At 35.9% G+C, this 19686-nt stretch overlaps 1 protein-coding gene across 1 annotated transcript in view; it reads left to right on the plus strand.

The window, feature by feature from the left end:
• The window catches only part of Arhgap15 (Rho GTPase activating protein 15), a 591993-nt gene that overhangs the window by 439543 nt on the left and 132764 nt on the right, over positions 1 to 19686 (plus strand). The window lies entirely within an intron of this gene.

Here is a 19686-nt window from a genome sequence, read left to right on the forward strand (position 1 = left end):
TAACGCACATACGTTTTAGCCGACTGTTCTAATTTGGCAACAGAGCTAGAGCCAAAATCCTGCTGTCTCAGGTAGCACAGGATCTGAAAGGACACTTCAAAGACAGACTCACTGGAGAGGGTTCCTTGGCAGAAACAGCCAGATCCTACTCTGTCCCTGGTGGATTTCATAACACTTATCTTTGGACTCAGAACCCTTGCCAAAGAAACTTTTCTTCCTAGAGCAAATACCCCTGATAAGTTGGGATCCAGACATGTTGAGGAGTTTGCAAACATCTATGCATTATCAAAAGCTCTGTGAATTATTGGTCATTTAAATACCAGCTATCTGGATTTTGTTTCAGATTGCTTTTTCATTTTAATTGCTCCCATTTCCTGCCATGACCTTTGTGTTTCAGAGAAAAGCAAGCATCCCACAAAGGAGAAAAAGGGAGAGATCTTTTATTGTGAACAGCAGAGGTCCCAATTTGGCCAGTAAATTTGCTACGCAGTCTTGGAATGCTGTTTTGTAGTTTCAAAACTGATCGCACTAAGTTTCCCAGAATTTCTTTTATGCCTGGAGGATGCCACTAGAACAAGGACAGCCTTGTTAACAAGTTGCAATTTCTCAAAAACAAAACAGGATTTGGATATAAATCATCATTTGAGCTCGCAGAACTGTGTTCTCCACCCTGCTGAAGGGCTTCGTTTACATCTAAAATGGCTAATACTGATCTCCAGCAGAACTCCTAAGTGAAGGAATGCAGCTGCCATGTGCTTAGTGACTCCAAGGTTAGGGAAGAATGACATCACCAGCTTTAAGCATGTTATCATGCTGACAGAGAGGAACCTTGTATTCTCTTCTGCAGATAGAGCGAGGATTGTGCTCTCTGCCTTGTTTTTTCCTTCTAAAGAATACCTTTCACCCTCCTTTCTCAGCAGCTGCAAAATGAAGGGTTGAAAATGTCACTTCAACTAATGATGAATGATGCTTGACCCCTAGATGGGTTGCTCTGTATTTTATGCAATTCTCAATTAATATGAAAGATCCTAACTCAAAGGACTTGGGCTGTTAGTGAATTGTTTCAGGGGTGGATTTGTGTGATGAGTCAGTAGCTTGAGGGCTTTCTGTTGTGGCTGTCATTCTGTCTTTGTGGGGTGGAGCAGTTGCAGGATTTGCTCTATAAGCAAGGTAAAAGACTAGAATCTGCTGATATTTGTTATGTGTGTTCCCCTATGAGATAAATATCTTTGCTTCCTAGAAATATTGTCAGCAAGCGGTAAGCAAAGGCAGTTTGCAAAAAAGAAAAAAGAAAAATCTCAAAAGGGCAACTGGCCCACATGTCTTTGTTGTTTTTATTTGAATATAATTAATTATGTAAAGCAATAGTTAGTGGAAGATTAACAATTAGTAGATTCTGTCAAGTAGTCACACAGAAATTACTAACTAATTGAGCGACTGGTCCTCTATTGTGTCAGAAAGCAATGCTGAGTGTCATTCTTTTCATCTTTTTACTTTGTTGTTTTCACAGATCCCCTTTCTTCTAAGATGTATGTTTCACAGCCAACTAATAAATAAACAACCCTGGTTGTAATTTCATAACATGCAAAAGGGTTTGAAATAAAAACACCTGTTTTAATTAGCATTATGGTTTGTTCACTTTATTAAAAAAAAGTGATAATCCTGACGTACTGAGATGACATTTCTACAGCTTTGAATTTCCATCTGCATCTTATATTATGATGTTTCAGGATCGTCATGAGTTAATTATGTTAACTTGGGAAGCACTGCTTGCATTCCAAATGAAAAACTTCAGCTTGAATAGACAGAAAAGCAGATGCTATCTTTCTTGTCAATGGCTTTGTTGTGGGCTGCCTTGCAACTTTTCATGTATTTCTGGATCTAAAGGGAAGTGTAAACCTATTTATTTGAAGTTTTACATAAACTACAGTTTCAATATTCTGTTTGGGCTGTGTGTGTCTAGTGTATCTTTCCATGTGTAGCTTTCCTGCCCCCCAAATTTAGTAATCCACAGTCAAATTATCTTCCCTTTAATCTGTAATTTGTTTTGTTGTGCCTAGACATTATGGAGATTAATGCATAATGAAATCTAAGAAGAGGACAGCTCTACTGGCTCAATCCTCACTCTAATTTTCCTATCACCTTTTTATTTTTGTACATCAACCTTTTAAATAGTACAAAAACTGCAAATGGTGTCTGGGCACAACATGGCATATTAAGAAAGGAATAAGCATTCTAAGGAGGTATTTCCATGCTTTTGTGAGTTTAATGTTCTTTAACATATAGAGCAGCTGTGTTTATGTCAATAATTATGCATAGAAATAAATGCACATACATGTGTTTCTTTTTGGGGTTAAAGATGTTAAGGATGGACTCAAACAAATGATTTTTGACTCCATCACCACCCCACTTACTCTGAATTGTTCTTCAAGATTCCAAACCAAGTTATACTGTGTAGAGGATCTAGAACGCCTCTCTTGACAACTGAACTTCTACTATTCAACTGACATTATTCTGGATTGCTTATCATGTCCTGAATTTTCCTATCTGACAGCCATTCTCCTCTGTCTCTGCCATCCTCAGTACTCACACACTGAACTGCATGCATTTCAAGATCTGGGTCTCATTGCAGAAAGTCTCCAGATTAGGTCAATAAGAAGTATTTGCAGGACAGCAAAGAACAGAGGTCTGTGTTAGAGTCTCATGATTGGTAGGGTTTTATTTTCAAGTTGGTCCCATAGACAATAAATGTATCCATTCACCAAAACGACACCTGAGGACATATAGAAAGCAACCTGAGGAGTCAGAGGTTAATCTAGGCAGGATTTGGGAACTGTGAACTTTTCCTTTGGTCCTTGAGAAATTAATGGTCTCCCATCCAAGTGATCTGTGGGTGTAATTATTTTGCATCAAGCAAAATTAAAAAGTAAAACAAGAAGAAAATGAACTGGTAGAACAGGATAGGACAATGTATGTTAAGAATGACTTAATGCCAAGAATGACTTAGAGTTCTTGTTTGGATATAGTATTGAGTTTAAAGGTAGCATCACTCAGGCTCTTTGTGCTCAGGCTGTGGCCAGGAAGTTAAGGTCCAGAATGACTGAATGAAGGGTTATTCTTTAAAATATATGACAAAGGTGTGCTCAGTATGTAAATGCAATCTATAAATGATATGTACTGTGCCTTATCACACATTCAAATTAATGTACGGCTGCTCTGCTACTTAAAAATAGTTCTGTTCATTAAAAGAACTGTAACCTACATTTTCAGAAAATTAAAATATTTTATTCCTAAGATCATATTTTGCATTTAACCAAGATTCATAGTTTAATACTACCTTCTTACACATCTTGAATTAAAGCAGAAAGTTAAAAATCTCTTAGGTTTATCTCTACTTGACTAACTGGTTTGCAACTTGATAGGAAGCTACTGTTGAATTGCATTCTCAGACCACTGTCGGGTCTAGGACACACCAATCAACTTCAGTTGATTTTTCTAAGACCACAGTGAGTGTTGCTCATTTCCACACATGGAAGAGCTTGGGTTAGCAGTTCCAAAGCACATTGTCCATTGGCTTTAAGACAAACATCACTGTGCTAAAGACAAAGTCTGTGGAGGTAGGCAGAATTTACCTGATCAAACAGCCTGATTTGTGCAGACTTTGAAATTTGTAAATACATTGTTAATACAAGGAATCCCCATCACTTGATAGTTCTTCAATAGCATGCTTCAGAGAAGTTTGTTTATACGTCTCAGTTAATGAAAAAATTTTGACTGGGTGGTGGTGGTGCATGCCTTTAGTCCCAACACTCATGATGCAAAGGCAAGTGGATCTTTGTGAGTTTGAGTCCAGCCTGGTCTACAGAGGGAGTTAACATTCAGGACTGTTACACAGAGGAAACTAATCTCAAAAAACAAAGAAAGGAAGAAAGGAAAGAAGGAAGACAGACAGAAAGAATGAAGGAAAGAGAGAGAGAGAGAGAGAGAGAGAGAGAGAGAGAGAGAGAGAGAGAGAGAGAGAGAGAGAGAGAGAGAGAAAGGAAATAAGAATTTTGGAAGGACCAAATCAACCAAAATGAAATATAAATTAAAATTCCATTTGGAAATGTTTTATTTTGTAAGTTAAATTTTATTTATTATTTCATATCATTTATTTCTCTCTTGCCTTCACACCTTCTCATAAACTCCTCTTTGCTTTCCTTCAAATTCATAGCCTCTTTTTTAATTAAATATTATTGAGTACATATATGTATAAACATATATACTCCTGCATATCACCAGTTCAGTCCTTAAAATGTTACTTATACTTGTGTTTTCAGGGCTGACCATTTAACACTAGACAACCAGTGAATGTTAATGTGCTCTCCTCTGGGGAAGATCACCATTATAACTTCCAACTTTCCTAGATTGCCTATAATTCTTTGTAATGTGGAAGCCTTGTGGACTTTTCCATCAATTTTTGCATGTTCATTGGTGCAGTTCTTGTTCTGTCCATGCTTGGGCAGTCATGTTTTAAGCTAATTTTGAATATAAACTTATAATAGAATAATTATGTACAATCTGGTTTGGAAATAAGACAGATCAGTGTTCAAAAGTAGCTGTGACACTTCCTTGAGAGTGTGGAAAAGATAATGTCTCTCTACCTTTAAACTTTTCAAATAACAAGCATCTAGCTTGGTTTCTATGAGCTTTCAATGTGCTTGTGTTTATACAGTGCCAAGCACCATGAGCAGCGCATGATAAATGTTAAAGGTCCCTGGTTATCATTGCTATTGTCATTGATGCTGCTCTGCTGTCGCAGTTTATTTCCCTGGTTATTCTTAATTTTATCTATCTGTGTTATAATCCTTGGGCTTTGTACTCAAATCTCCCTATATCTAGTTGCCATCATCACATAGAAGTGCTAGTAGTGTCTCTCAACCAAAACTCATTATCCCTAACATCAATAGACCCAAAGTGAACGAAATTAAAATGCTGGATGATCTTTCACAAGTATCGCATGTGACTGTATCGGCACAGCAGCACCCTTTTGGCTGCAAACGACAAGAGTTGAACTTGATGCCCTCTTCCCTTTGCCACACTCTCGTGAAATTCGAAGGCTTCATACCTGCATTCTCATGATGTCTTCAGTAGGCCATTGTGAACTCTACTTCTCACCTCTCAACTGAGGTCTTACACTTCAAATAGATTTATCTCCATAATATACAACCTGATAAGTTCTATTTCCCCCAAAGTTTAAGTGCTTCCTTACTTGTGAAGGGAATGTATAACCTCTGGTTATGCTTGAGCCTTTCACTGACTTCTAACAAGCTAAGTCCTTATGATTTTTCATAACCCGCCTTCATATTAGCCTTAGAGAGGCTTCTTGCCAATAATCAAAATTTAATCCATTCCACATTGTTCTGCAGGACAGTGGTTCTCTGACTATGGCAGGCATCCAAATTGCCCAAAGGACTGCTACACCAGAGCCCACCACAACACCACCGAGATTCCAGACTCAGTAAAGCTGATGAACAGCATCATAATTTCTACTTTGAATAACGTCCTATGTGATGAATCTACATACTAATCCCAGACCACATCTTAATAACTCGGGTTTAGCATATCCTTCTTGACCCATCTCAGTTCATCAAAGGCATATACATTATGGACAATCTTTGCCCAAGAGTCATTTCGTTTGTCTGTATCAGAAACAATATGCTTCTTGCTGTTAGAATGAATGAAGAGTCAAAATGTCTTAGTCCATGCTGTACTTCTATAACAAAATATCATAGACTGGGGAAAGTTTGAAATGGGCAGAAATGTATTGGCTCAGGATTCTGAAGGCTGGGAAATCCAGTACCAAGGCACCAACACCTGGCTGGGTTCTTTTGCATGATCTCCTGTTATCCAGAAAGGTAAATAGAAAGGAAGATGGGGGAATGTGTGCTGTTTTATAATGGCCATGTATTGGCTAGTTTCATGTCAACTTGACACAAGATAGACAAAACCTAGAGTCATCTGAGAGGAGGGAACCTCAACTGAGAAAATGCCTCCATGAGATCAGCTGTAGGTAAGCCTGTGAGGCATTTTTTAAATTAATGATTGATTGGGGTAGGACGCGGCCCTTCCTGTGCATGTGGTTGCATATGTATAGGAAATCAGGTTGAGGAAGTCACAAGGACTAAGCAAATATAAGCAGCACTCCCCATGGCCTCTGCATCAGCTCCTGCCTCCAGGTTCCTGTTATGTTTGAGTTCCTGTCCTGACTTCCTTTGATGATGAATAATGATGTAAAAGTATAAGCAAATAAATAAATAGTCCCTTTCCTCCCCAACTTGTTTTTGGTTATGGTGTTTCATCACAGCAATATTAACACTAGCTAAGACAGGCAGTAATCCAACCCTAAGTGTGGAGCCCTAATGGCTTAAGGGTGTCTTAAAGAACTCATCTTTTTTAGAGGATGTTAGAATCACAATTTAATTTAAATACGACTTTTGAAAGAGACACACAAAAGGAGCAAGACTGCCTGGACTTTGCCACTAAATGACTGAACGAACTGCAACAAGTTGCTTAATCATCGGACCCTTGTTTCCCTGTCATAAAAACACATAAAACATATGTTAATATAAGTATAAAGTTGAAAACAAAAAGAGACACTTGGAATAATGCCTGAGAAGTGCACAATTATTACTGTTTTTTTGAGAAATACACGTCCTTTTTGTTAAAAATAAAGCATGTAAAGTTTTGTTTTATTGAAAGTGTTGATGCTTTAAAGAGTGTATGTAATTCCTTAAAATGTATTTAATACATTGCCTATCTTTTTAATATAACTTTTTTATTGATTATTTGATAATTTTACACATGCATAAAATTTATTTCCTATTTCCCCTAGGTCCCCCTAGATGCTTCTGCCACATCTCTCAACTTTGTGTCTTCCTTTTATTATTATTTATTCTAATAATCCAGAGTCATTGTGCTGCCTGTAAGCTCATGTGGATGGAGCATGGTCAACTTACTGGGGACCACAACACTTGAAGAAAAGCAGTTCATGTCTTTAATGGAACACTCCACTCAATGATGTTTAGAGTTTGTAGGTCTAACTCCTTTTCTGTATAACAAGTTCATTGGAAAGAGAAATAACATCTTTGTAACTGCTGAGAAGTATCTCTGGGTTCAGCTCTTTAAAGAAATCCAGTAAAAAAATGTTTTTAATTAAATATAGATTGAGGAAGATTGCAAAAGGAACTTAAGTAAGTAAAAATTTTCTAAACAATAAACAAACCATCAATTTATTTCCCCTTCATCATAAAAATGAATAAAAACTAGGTCAATCATTAATAATACATTGAAAGTAGGTTTGCCTTTCCCTTTGAATTTCTTAAACTCTATAATTAAAATGACTTCAAATTGGAAGATTATAAGGAAGAAATTAATCTTATTGGTAAGTAAAAAAAGCAAATCCCATGGTTGATGGTAGATATGACCTGTTAGCAACAGTTACACTTTTATACTTTCTTTTGTGCAATCAGCACGTGGAGACCAGCATAATCCAATTAATTGTAATTCCCCTTTCCCTTTGCAGAGCCAGTAAAGTAGCTCATGATACTAAAACACCATTGAAGTCTTATCATTGGTCAGATAATCCAAATGGATTCTCATTTTCAAACTACCAGCAGGTCTTTATGAACTTCTGGAAGATGAAATATTATTACTTCCCTGAACTTACATTAAGTTCAGTAATGGCCTCTGAGTTTTAGTCCTTTGTAAAGGCTAGCCACCAGCTTTCTGGACTTCTCATCTCATATTTTATACTTTCAGAAATATACCTTTGCGTCCCTCTCTTAAGACTTAACATAATTTCCCACAGTTAATATACACAGTAGTGTCTCACCTAAGCTATTTGCTTGTGTGTCTTTTCAGTCACATCACTCATCTTTCAAAATTGCACTCACTCTCTCCCACCACCCACACTACTGCTGTAACTCCTGTTTAGAATATGACTACTTTGCCTATGGTCATGCAGGTTCTTTCATGTCTTCTTAAATTTTCCTTTATTTTTGAGATTATAATACAGGTACATCATTTCTTTCTGCCCCTTCTTCCTTCCAAACCCCCCCATATACCCCTTCTTTTTCTATTTCAAATTCATGGACTCTTTTTATTAATTGTTGTTACATGCATATATGTATATAGCCTGCTCGATCTGTACGATATTACTTATGTGTATTACTTATGTGTATTGGTTTTCAGGGCCTTCTTACCACATACCGCCCCCCCTTCTCCCTTTTAATCTTCAACACCTTGAGATATGGAACCTATATTTTCTGTCCTCTAGCAACCTGTGACTTACCCAACGTGTTGTAGCCTGCCTTTGACATATTACTAATTCTGCTTGAATCCATCGTTATTTACCTCTTGTACTCTCTCCTATCCCACGCTCCTCCTTCATTTGCCTTCATTCCTTGGAGCAGTTATATGCAAAGATTGATGCACAAAATCTCCTCTGGCCACTACCCAGATGAAGGTGGTTAGCTATCTTCCATGGTCCCTTAGCAGCATACACAAAATCATAACTTACCATGTGCTATTATTTTATCCGTTTGCCTAAATTTCTTATATATTGTATATATTGTAATATATGTAATAGTAGACACTCTATATGTTCTTTCACATTTCTAAGCTCCACAGCTAACTACAAGACTAGCATAAAATTTAATTTCAAGTATTTGATAGAGGAGTGAATATGTGGATGAATGATCTACATATGTCTTCCGTATTGGTTAAATGTTTTGAAAAGCAAACATGATGAAAAGAACAGTTCATCATGTTCTGTAAGTATACACTTGTCTGTTATCATTGGCATATTATTACAGCATCACTACCAAAGGAGGTTAAATTAAGATTTACAATTGATTGCAAAAAGATATATTCTGAACTACTAAAAGGAATGCATCAGGTACTAGACTCTGGGAATAGGAAAATTAATCAGAACGAATTTCTTTCAGTAAGAAGAAAAATGTTGAGGGAGATGTATAGATAAGACAATTCGGTTCAAACTAGTAGTGGGGAAGGGAAGAATTATCATGCTTGTGTTAGAAATATTATAATAAAAACTGAAATAAATGTAAGTTGGGGTCAACTCTGTTTCATCAGTGTATTCTATGAATGGCTTCATAGCTATAGGCAAGAAGCTCAGATCATTGGTCACAGATTTGTTTAGGTTGGAAGAGGAACAAACCTAGAAAGACACGAAGCTTGCTTCAGGGATCTTCTGTGCTCTCTACCATTGGTGTGCGTGAATTCCTCTGGTCTCAGAAATCAGAGTGCATGGGAAGGTAGCTTCCTCCTTTGACTTCACATGCTCTCTAAGGCCAGTGTGCAGGATAAAATGTGCTTTCTCCCCTGACTTCCTCTACTTCTCTGCTCTCCAACATAGGAGTGTGTACGGTCAAGTTAGTTTTTTTTTTTATTATTATGTCTCTTCTGTTGGAACAAAACAATTTTAAATGTGTCAAACCTATCTTTGATACTTACAAAGAACTCTTCATGCAGAGGTGTCTTGAAATGGAGCAGATATTTATTTTTCAAAGAAAGAAAGAAAGAAAAAAGAAAGAAAGAGAAAAATTGTAGATGGCCCTTTTTCTTTTTCTTGAGTTTACTCAGTCATTATCACCTTCATCATGATCTTTATGTAAAAGGCGCTTATTAAGGAACTAATTGAGCATGGATTTATATTAATGAAACAGATAAAACTAGAGGGGGTAACTCTTTCCACAGAAACATTACAATTTTAATAGAACCACTAACAAAAATCAGGAAATTCTAGTGACTTCAAGAGTATACCTCACTTTTTTGTGTCTTTTGGGCTCCATTTTCTCCTTCACATATTTTTTGCACTTAGTAGGACATTTAATACTAGGTGTTAATAAATTGCTTAATGATTGAGTATGTTAAACTAGTCTTATTTGTTCTTATACTATAATGCTTGTTCTACATAAATAGTGGGTTTTTTCATTTCTAATATACCATTTCCATTTGTTTGTTTGTTTTTGTTTGTTCATTTGTTTGTTTCCATTTTATCATATATTAACACCTCCTGCTAAGTGGATTACTTCTCTTATTCATAAATATTTTTGTTATATATTAAATGACCATTAATAGCATGCATGCTGCTGGGTCATTTTAATAAATTAGATATTGAATCTTTCACCCCAGTCAGAAAGCCTTTCATCAAATCTAACAAGAAATGTTTGAGAAGATGTGGATATACAGGAACCTTTATTCACTGTTTTTGCATTAACACAGTCGTTGTGGAGGTCAGTTTGGAGAGTTCTCGAGAAAAAGAACTACCAAAATACCTAGCTATTTTATTCCTGTGAATACACCCAGATAATTACAAACTGTACTATAGAGATGTGTGTACCCATGGCTACTGCTGCCTTTTTCTCTATAGCAAAGATTGGAATCTACCTAGTTATCAGCCAAGAGAAGAGTAAATAATAGAAATTTCACACACACACACTCACTCACACATGCACGCACACACACACACACACACACACACCACCACCACCACCACCACCACCACCACACATAATGAACACAGGTAATTGGCATGAATTATGAAAGAGGATATAAAGTTAATTCTTTTCTATTTCTAGCTCTCATGGAATTTTAGTTTTTTGGTGGTAAATAAGCACAATATTTGATAGTGAAAATGTAAAATCTAATGTGACATTCCATAGCTTCTGTTCCAAATGACTAGTCTAAGTATACAAAAGTTCGTTGAGATAGAAAGTGTTTGGATCTGTTTAATTTTAATGTGTGATTTTTTTATTCCAAGTTTCTTAATAAGGTTTATACACAAAATTTATTAAAAAGGAAACCTTTTATAGGTATCTCTTCTGGTATTTAACAAAGTTTATAAGTATTATTACTCAAAGTGTTTATTTCTATCTTTCTGTATTTACTTGTTATTGCATGTGTTCAACTATTTATTCACAGATATACTTCACCTGTGGACATCAGAGAGAAGTGATAGGCAGCAATGATTACACACATTCCAGTGATCTACGTGGTCTCAAACATTGTGATGTAATATAAATTAGCTCAACAACTACAATAACAATTTAACAATGTATGATGATGTAAATACACATACAAACTTTAACGTAGGAATTAATCTCTTAGGTACTTGCTCTACTCACATGGGTATACGCTGATTCAGATACAAAATCAAGTTAGTACAAAACTATTTGCACAATCACGATGGGACTTATGACTGGTTAAGTGAGCCATTATACATCCACAAATATGAGTATGTAGATGAAATAAACAGAGAGGACTAATGTTAGTTTTGAATGATTTACAAGATATATCTAGTGAAAAAATCAAAGTGCATAAGAATATATAAATTACATTTTGTTTTTTTTTAAATGGTGGTAGAAGGTAGTACTGCCTGAGTGCAGGAAATGTCTTTGAAAGGAGACCTAAAGAATTTATAGTTGGGTGCAAACTAAATAACTAAGAAAAGATGAGGCAAGGATGCATCACTGTACTCTTGCATATGCTATCAATCAGCACTGATTCAATACGTAGCATATATCAAATCAAAATAATAAAGTGTTTAAATTACTGTAGCATACAATTCTATTTTAAAATTATTTATTTTACCAATATCATGTTATCAAGTGCTTTAGCAATGTTTAACAGATTTTTATTTCATTTTTGCTAAAATTTTGAAAATAGTCTTGTGAATCATTTGTATGAGTTTTCATTTTTAAATTATAAAAGAAAAGAGCAGCAGAGCAAATTGTATGACCCACATCTTTGAAAGTGGGGTTGATCAACCCAAGCCTACATTTAGGCAAACAAACCTCATTGAAGGTAGAAAAACATTCAAACTTCTCATCTCTGAAAATCCAAACAATTAGTTATTGATAGTATACTGGTCCACTAAAGTATCTATTTCACTAATTACTTTGATACATAATTATGCCAGTTTTATTCTGTGGTTTTGAAAAATCATTGTTACAGGAACCATGTTATACTGTCCAGTATTGCCAGTGCTGTGAATGTTGGGAGTTTTGTATCTGTAGAACTCTGGCTATCCTTGTGATATGAAGTAGAAAATTCAGTTAACTACTCTTAGGAAATAAATTAATTACTATTATCTAGGAAAAATAATTATTGTTTTTTCTTCATTTTCTGTTATACATTTTATCTGGAGACAAAATGGTTTTAATAAATCAAAGTGGCAATGCCTAAATCTACCAATTTTACTTACCTCTTCTACTTTTTTGAAGGATTATTTACAAACTAACTTCTAAACCAACAAGTTAACTTCTAGGACAAGTCCCTATTCTGTTCACTATTTCCATTTTCTGCCCAACAAATTCCAACAATCTAGTAAGGACAATAAAGAAAGCCAGAGTTTAATTTTAGAGTCTGGAAACATTTGCCACTGGCAAAGTGAACAGTATACTTTCTGGTAATGAATGGTAGGTCTATACTGGTCCATTACATATAGACCTCACTTAACTCATATGAACTTAGAAGTTCACATCTAACAAGGACAAAAGTTCAATGTTAAGTAACATCCCCGTGTGCACATGCAGCAGAATGATTATCTGTGCATAGTCGTTTATAGAAACTGACCCCTTAGGTTGATATTAAATAATGTAACAGGAACTGGATTGGACAAATGAGCAATGGTGTCATTTAGGGCCAACATGAAGCAAGCTGTTAAAAGTGACTGTTAAATTTTATCCTACTGATTTTCTACCCTTTGGAGGCTGCAATATGTGAAATCATCCATGGAATTCAAGCAAATTTGGAATCTATTATTTGGAGAAGACAGTCACATAAAATGAACCATTGTGTATGATGTCTGTAGAGTACAAAAGGCCTTTGACTGAATGGAAATAAGAACAGTGTTGAAAGCTCTAAGCAAGAAGGTCATTAAAGAAATATGTATTGGCACCAAGAAATACATCAGTTTTTTATGATCTAACTTAAAGAAAAATCAGTTTATTTTTGGTGTTGTTGTCAGAATCTGTACAAGACCAGTGCTTTCCAGATGCCTACAGAAGAATATCTAGACACCCAGAGAGAAATGTGACGTCAACCACCACTTTTTATGAGGTGCCATTACTCATGGAGTTATAGTGATGGGAGGATGTTTTATGTTATGCCACTGTAAATTAAAAATGCACAAAGCAGTGCCACACTTGTTATACTTTCCATCTGTGGTGCTTGCTTCCTAAATTTCATCTCTACCTATTTGCTGTTACTATTTAATGCAAATGAAACCCGATGATTTCATTTAAAAAAAGAAACACCCCATTATAAATTTGCTTCCACCACTTGGTGTGGTAGAAGACAACTCAGCCTCCTTCAAAAAGATGATCTCAGAGATGTCATGTTATGCTGTGGCATTGTGTGCATGACTTTTTGCATCTCAGACGACTTTCAAAGGTATGGATGTAATATTAAGTAGATAGAAACAAGTCAGCATAGGCTGCCACAATATCGCACTGGAAAGTATAGGACTTTCTCTTTTTTAATTTTAGAATCTCAGAAAGCATCTATTTTCTCCTTGCTTCCTTCTTCTTTCCTGCTTCTGAAAGGCCGAATAGAATTGGCTATGTATACTGTGTAGCAGGAGCACCTGTTTTGTTTGTAAGGTTGAATCATTTTAAAAAGTAAAACTTCTATCAGTTTCCTGGAAATTTCTGTCATAAACTATGAGGAATGAAAACTCTTTGGTGTTTGGAGTACAAAATTTCACATCTAAATTTAATTTCATCCTTCATTTTTAATAGATGCAATGACCATAGACTATTAACTTGGCCTGGAAATTTTTTTCACATCATTTTGATGTTCTTTGGTACTTAAGACTCCACCTTTAAGAACAACAATTAATTTCTTCTCCAGTAAATGCATTTGTGGAAAAGAGACTGAGTAAGAAAATGGCAATTGTATTTTATTCCTTGGCACCTAAAGTGCATCCTGTATGTTTACAGTTATGTTAAGCCAGAGTAGACAAGCAATTTTGAATCATGGCTTCAAGCTATTTCTTAAAATATAAATAATTATTAATCTGGAATAATCTAAACCGCTGTATTCTGTATTCCACAAGAGTGACATAGCCCTTATTTGAGGATGTAATCTAGGAACACAACAGTGTCTTTCACTATGCAAAACCATCAGCTGTTAAATTAGTTAGCTGGAACTACAAAACTTCCATAGGGTGGGTGGCATTAAGTCACAGTAATTTACTTCAAAATGCTAGAAATCTGATTTCTAACCAGAACCAAGTTGTTGTCATCCCACGAGTCTATCCTGGATGTTTATTATATAGATATAGTCATCATTGATGTTTTTTGTATAGACACCTCTGTATTGTATTGGCATCTCTGGTCTCCAATGTTTCCCAGTCTTCCCCTCAGTATGTTCCCATTGCTTGTTATAAGGACCCTACTCATATTGGATTGTCATAGTGTTTGGAATCCATGTGACCTTATATTTTCAATTAATTCTTTAAAAGACTTATCTCTAAATTGTCATATTCTGAAATACATGCATGAGGCCTTAAGTAAAAACAATGTGTAAGTTTTGGGATTCAGCCTGTAGCTAGCATCATGTACATTTGGTGCTGGTATATTTATTGATTTTGGCATAGTGATTGTCAAGGTCAGCAGAGTGTGATGTAGAGGATAGACATAGATGTTAAATGTTAGAACTTGGTCAATATTCACTTTAGCAATGGTTCTGAGCACCTGGTAAAGCCCTCTCCTTTGAGGAACATAAGGCAGTCTGCCAGCTGCAGCTTCCTAAAGCACACAACATAGTGACTAGTATCCAGTCTGTGTTCAGTCCCTGTTTGCATAATAAAAATTAAGTGAACAAACAAATTAACTGACCAACTGTCCTAGTTTTCTAAGATGATGTCCTTGGTGCATTCTCATGTTATAACCAGTGTGCATGGCAGAGAGAAGCTTCTACTGGGACAACATAAGAAGGCACTGCTTTGGCACAGAGTTTGCATCACCAGTTATGATAATTTTGACCCTGTCTAACCCACCAGAAATCAGAACAAACTTCACTCTGAGGAGGTAGCAGGAAAGGTCCGGCTACTACAATGACTCAACTGACTTCCTTGTGATCTAGTCCTTTAAACACAACGGCCTAGATAGAAGCTGTCTATTTACAGACAAAGAGTGACATTTTGTTCACTCTAATATGTGTTACCTTTTAGTTTTATTTTATAGCCAAACATTATATACAGATTCATCCTCTCTGGCATCTACAGTGTGACAGTCATGCACCCAGCCGGCCTTCCCAAGAAAGATTTGTTGCTGTGCCGTGGTCCTTGCCACTGGGAGCAGGTACCACATCCTTGATGGCAGGTTCACAGAGTAATCAGTCTTTTCACTGTATTAATGAAATCAGAGCTACTATTCTTTCTATAACCTGGGTTGTCTTTTTCCCATTTTCTATTGTGATAGTAAAGTAGATATTGGAAAGAGCTTTTGAAAATGGCATGGAAAACATTACAGAGTAAGGGATGAAAAAGAGAACATTTGGATTTTTAAATATACAAAGAAGAGTCCCTTTACCTTTGTGTCAGTATTCTGTTCTGGATAATTCTAGATATCAATGGCCATATTTCAAACAACATTAGGTAAAAACAATTTAGTTAAACTCAGACCTGATCCAGAAACTTCTTCTTGTATTTATCTATAGAACTGTATATAAATCTGTAATAGAAAGTTGACGATTAAATCTTCAGTGATACTTAAGTGCTCCTTCTTCCTTAAAAGACACCATTGCCCATCTATGGCCATCAGAAACCCATCTTCCAAGTCTCCAGGGTAAAAAAATTATCTTTAATTGTCTTAGAAATGATAGTAGACTTTTCTCTTTCAAACATAGTCTTTGGTTGGCACAATTCCCTTTTTCCTAAAAATGGATAAAATATACTAAGACTCCTTCACAAAGAGGCATCTCAAGGCAGTCTTACCTTGTTGGGTAAGATATTCCTATATATTAGAGTTCTCTTGAAAGCCTCATAGTACCTGAATGCTCGATCATAATCTACCTTAATTACATTGTATGTTTAAATACACTAGCTAAGATATATTTAAAATATCCCAAGCAAAGGGTCAAGAGAACCCAGGACATTTTGAGTGTAAGGATTACGAGACAGCATGAACCAACCAGACTTTTCCCATCATGAGATCCCAGTGTGTGATACTGTTGCTGACCCTGTGTGGTAAGCCACATCACACTGAAATAATTTATCTAAATTAGTTATTATGATTCATAATGTTCACTCAGTGTTTTCTTTGCATTCATCCATTATGTATTTTGCCTTTTGAGCCTTTATTTACCTTATAGTTGTATCTTGGATGTTTGTTTCTTTATAACTCCTGGATGTTTCCCCATCAATAGCAGCATTTGTCTCTCTAATCATCTTCACTTTACAAACAAATGAATAGATGTAAAATGTGTCAGTAGTGAGTCAGGCCTAAAAACGATGTTTTATATATCCAAATAATTTGTTTTACACTCTATCATGTTTCTTCAACACCTCTTCACATAATAGTCTGTTTCCTATGCTGTTTCTTTTGATGATCAGTTTGTTTCATATATGCTCATATAAGAATTAGCCTCTCAATGATTGGGGGAATTACTAAATATTGGAGTTAGTTTGTAGAGAAAAGCACACTCTCAAATAAGATACTCAGGGACAGAATGTAAAAATCTTCATTCTTGAAGTCAGGTCAATGTGCCAGCCCTTCACACTAATTATATGCCTTTCCTCTTCTGCCAGACAAAATTATGTACAAGTATAATTATTTTAAATGAAGTTGGGATATATTGGCTCCTTATATCAGTTTCACTACCTGTCACTCATTAAAAAGTCCTCAAGTTAATTCCTCTTACTCTCTCTGTAAAATGTATATTATGCCAACAACATCTACTTTATTGTCTTACCTACTTATGTATAATTACAGAACACATAACATAGTGCTCTATAGGTTAAATGCTACATAATTTTTAGTTACTATTTCTGTTGTAAATACCCGGAATATAGTTATATATATTTTTTGTTTGGTTTTTACGAGACAGGGTTTCTCTGTATTGTTTCAGAGGATATCGGTCCAGCCCGGCCTCGAACTCACAGAGATCTGCCTGCCTCTGCCTCCCGAGTGCTGGGATTAAAGGCATGCACCACCACCGCCCGGCCCTAGTTATATATATTTTTGTTATATAAAAGGGTTTTATTTTAGTTAATAATTAAGAATTGCAATGTTGTCAAAATGTTTCAGTGGGTGCTTGCCATGCAATCCTCCTGAACTGAGTTTGATTGCCTAGACCCACAGCAGAAGGAGACAAAGAATTCCCACAACAGTCCTCTGACCTCCAAATACACGCCATAGTATGTGTTCACCCACCCCACCCCTTACACACAGTAATAATAACTTTAATAGAAATGAACTATCACCTGTAAAGTGCATATTAGGGGGCTCATTATATATATATATATATATATATATATATTTGTAGGAATCCTTGTCCATATGAGTTAAATTTCATAAGCACTGCTTGTACAGGAGTGTCAATAGACCCTGGCATCCTCCCCATCCATTACAATCCTGCCAACCAGGGAGATTTTGTAGCCCCAGAGCATAACTTGGGAATGTCTGACACCATTTTCTACAGTCAACCCTGGGAAAAAACACAACTGGCCTCTATAAGGTCAAGACCAGGCATGTTACCTATACATCCCAGAATGGGTAAAGATCACCCATCCTTTCTCTGTTGAGAAACATTACATTGTCAGAAAAGGGAAACATCCGGTTAGAAAACTCCTACAAATAATAAAGATGTATTTGAATGATGCCTATCAATACCAGGAAAGGGTTATGATTAGTTTTTCTTGAGAATATACTGATCTTGTGATATGGAAGATTATTTGGGCATAATTACATGTTTAAATATAATGGTGGCCTTGAAAGCTCTACTATGAGACCCTCTGGATTACAATGGACTTGTTGATTATGAAATGATGGATATAAAAATTAACTAGCATATTTCAAGTGACTAATGTCAACTCTTGCCATATTGCTTACTTGAGCTACTTGTTGAAGGTTAAAAATTGAAATTATTTTTTCTTTAAATGATGACTACTACTGATATCTATATCTATATTAGGAATTTTTGTGTAAATGGCACAAATTAATAATAGCACAGCTTAAGGCTTTTAAGCAGACATAATGAAGTGGCACTCATCAATTGTCATATTTCATTTCCTGCATACAGAAATGCTCCCTTTTCACAATCACTAAAATTTACATATATATATATATATATATATATATATATATATATATATATGAAAGTGACTAACATTAATGGCATTTCCCTTAAGTTGAGTAGTTATTTGTCATTCTTGTTGCTCCTTTGGACTCTCTGAACATTTTCCTTTAGCAGTCTCTAATCTACTCACCACAACGCCATTTCACGCTTTGCATTTCTAATAAAGTTGGGAAGTTGTGTGCATGTGTCTGCCTGCATGTGTGTGTATGTTTAGGTTTCCACTTAAAGTTCAGTGCCAAAGCTACAGTACTGATACATTTTCTAAATGTGTTTTAAGCAATAAGTTGTACAACATTTTTAGAACATGTGTTAAACTATTTCTCTAAGAATGAAGCTCTTAACAAAACATAAGCACTCTGCATGAGATCTTCGCAGCAAAGTGCTTAAAAGATAAAGTAAGAATTGGTACCATGGGAAGAACACCAGCTGTAGAGCGCACAGGTCCATTATGAGAAGTATGGTGGTGAGTAGGGAGAAAATGATTTAATCAGGAGTAAAACCAATTTTATTATAAGGGCACGCGGGGGGTGTGGCACCATAGTGAGAGGGACATTTCAAAATATCTGACAGATTTCAACAATGCGAAAACCCCGTTCTTTAAAGTGACAGTAAACCCATCAGGTCTCCCTTTTTGATGCTATTGTGTTAACAGTTGACTGTTTAAAGCTGGCCTGCTAAGATGCTGTCGGCCTATTTCAATAGTGTGCAGCCAAATAAAAGACTAATTGTTGAAATACAATCAATCAAAATGATTGCAGGCCAGAGAGAAGGTCTTCTCTGCTGGTTTTGTTGTGGGTCATACTAGTGTGTTATGATGGAAGCAGGGACTATGATTGAAAGGAAGTGGGAGAGAGCCCCTCTGACAGGAACAGATCCACCTCGTCCTTCGTTTTCGCAAAATACTACTGAGCAGGAATGGCACTTACAAGCCCTGACAATAACAGTCCATTAGTAAAAAGATCTGTTAGGGATGTGGGCTAATATTTCTAAAAGGATATGAACACTGTTAGCAAAAACAGCTCCTGCAGAGAATCCCAACAGTGACAGTTCTCGGCTTTTCTTACATTTTTCTTTTTTTTTTCTTTTTCTTTCTTTTTTTCTTTCTTTTTTTTATGCAAAATGCTCATTGACATTCATAGAGCTCACACTGTGGGGGCATATGACTGTGAGTTCAGACATCATCAAAATAGAGAAAAAATTCCAGTTAACCAAATACCTGTAAGTTCTTACCAGGATTCTTGGCTTTTCAGTTAACTCCATATTGTTACTGAGAAGCTTTTGTTTCTTTAAGACCAGAATCAAAACATCGTTTCTATG

The sequence above is a fragment of the Mesocricetus auratus genome, unplaced genomic scaffold, assembly GCF_017639785.1.
Source record: "Mesocricetus auratus isolate SY011 unplaced genomic scaffold, BCM_Maur_2.0 Super-Scaffold_100004, whole genome shotgun sequence".
Taxonomy (NCBI): domain Eukaryota; kingdom Metazoa; phylum Chordata; class Mammalia; order Rodentia; family Cricetidae; genus Mesocricetus; species Mesocricetus auratus.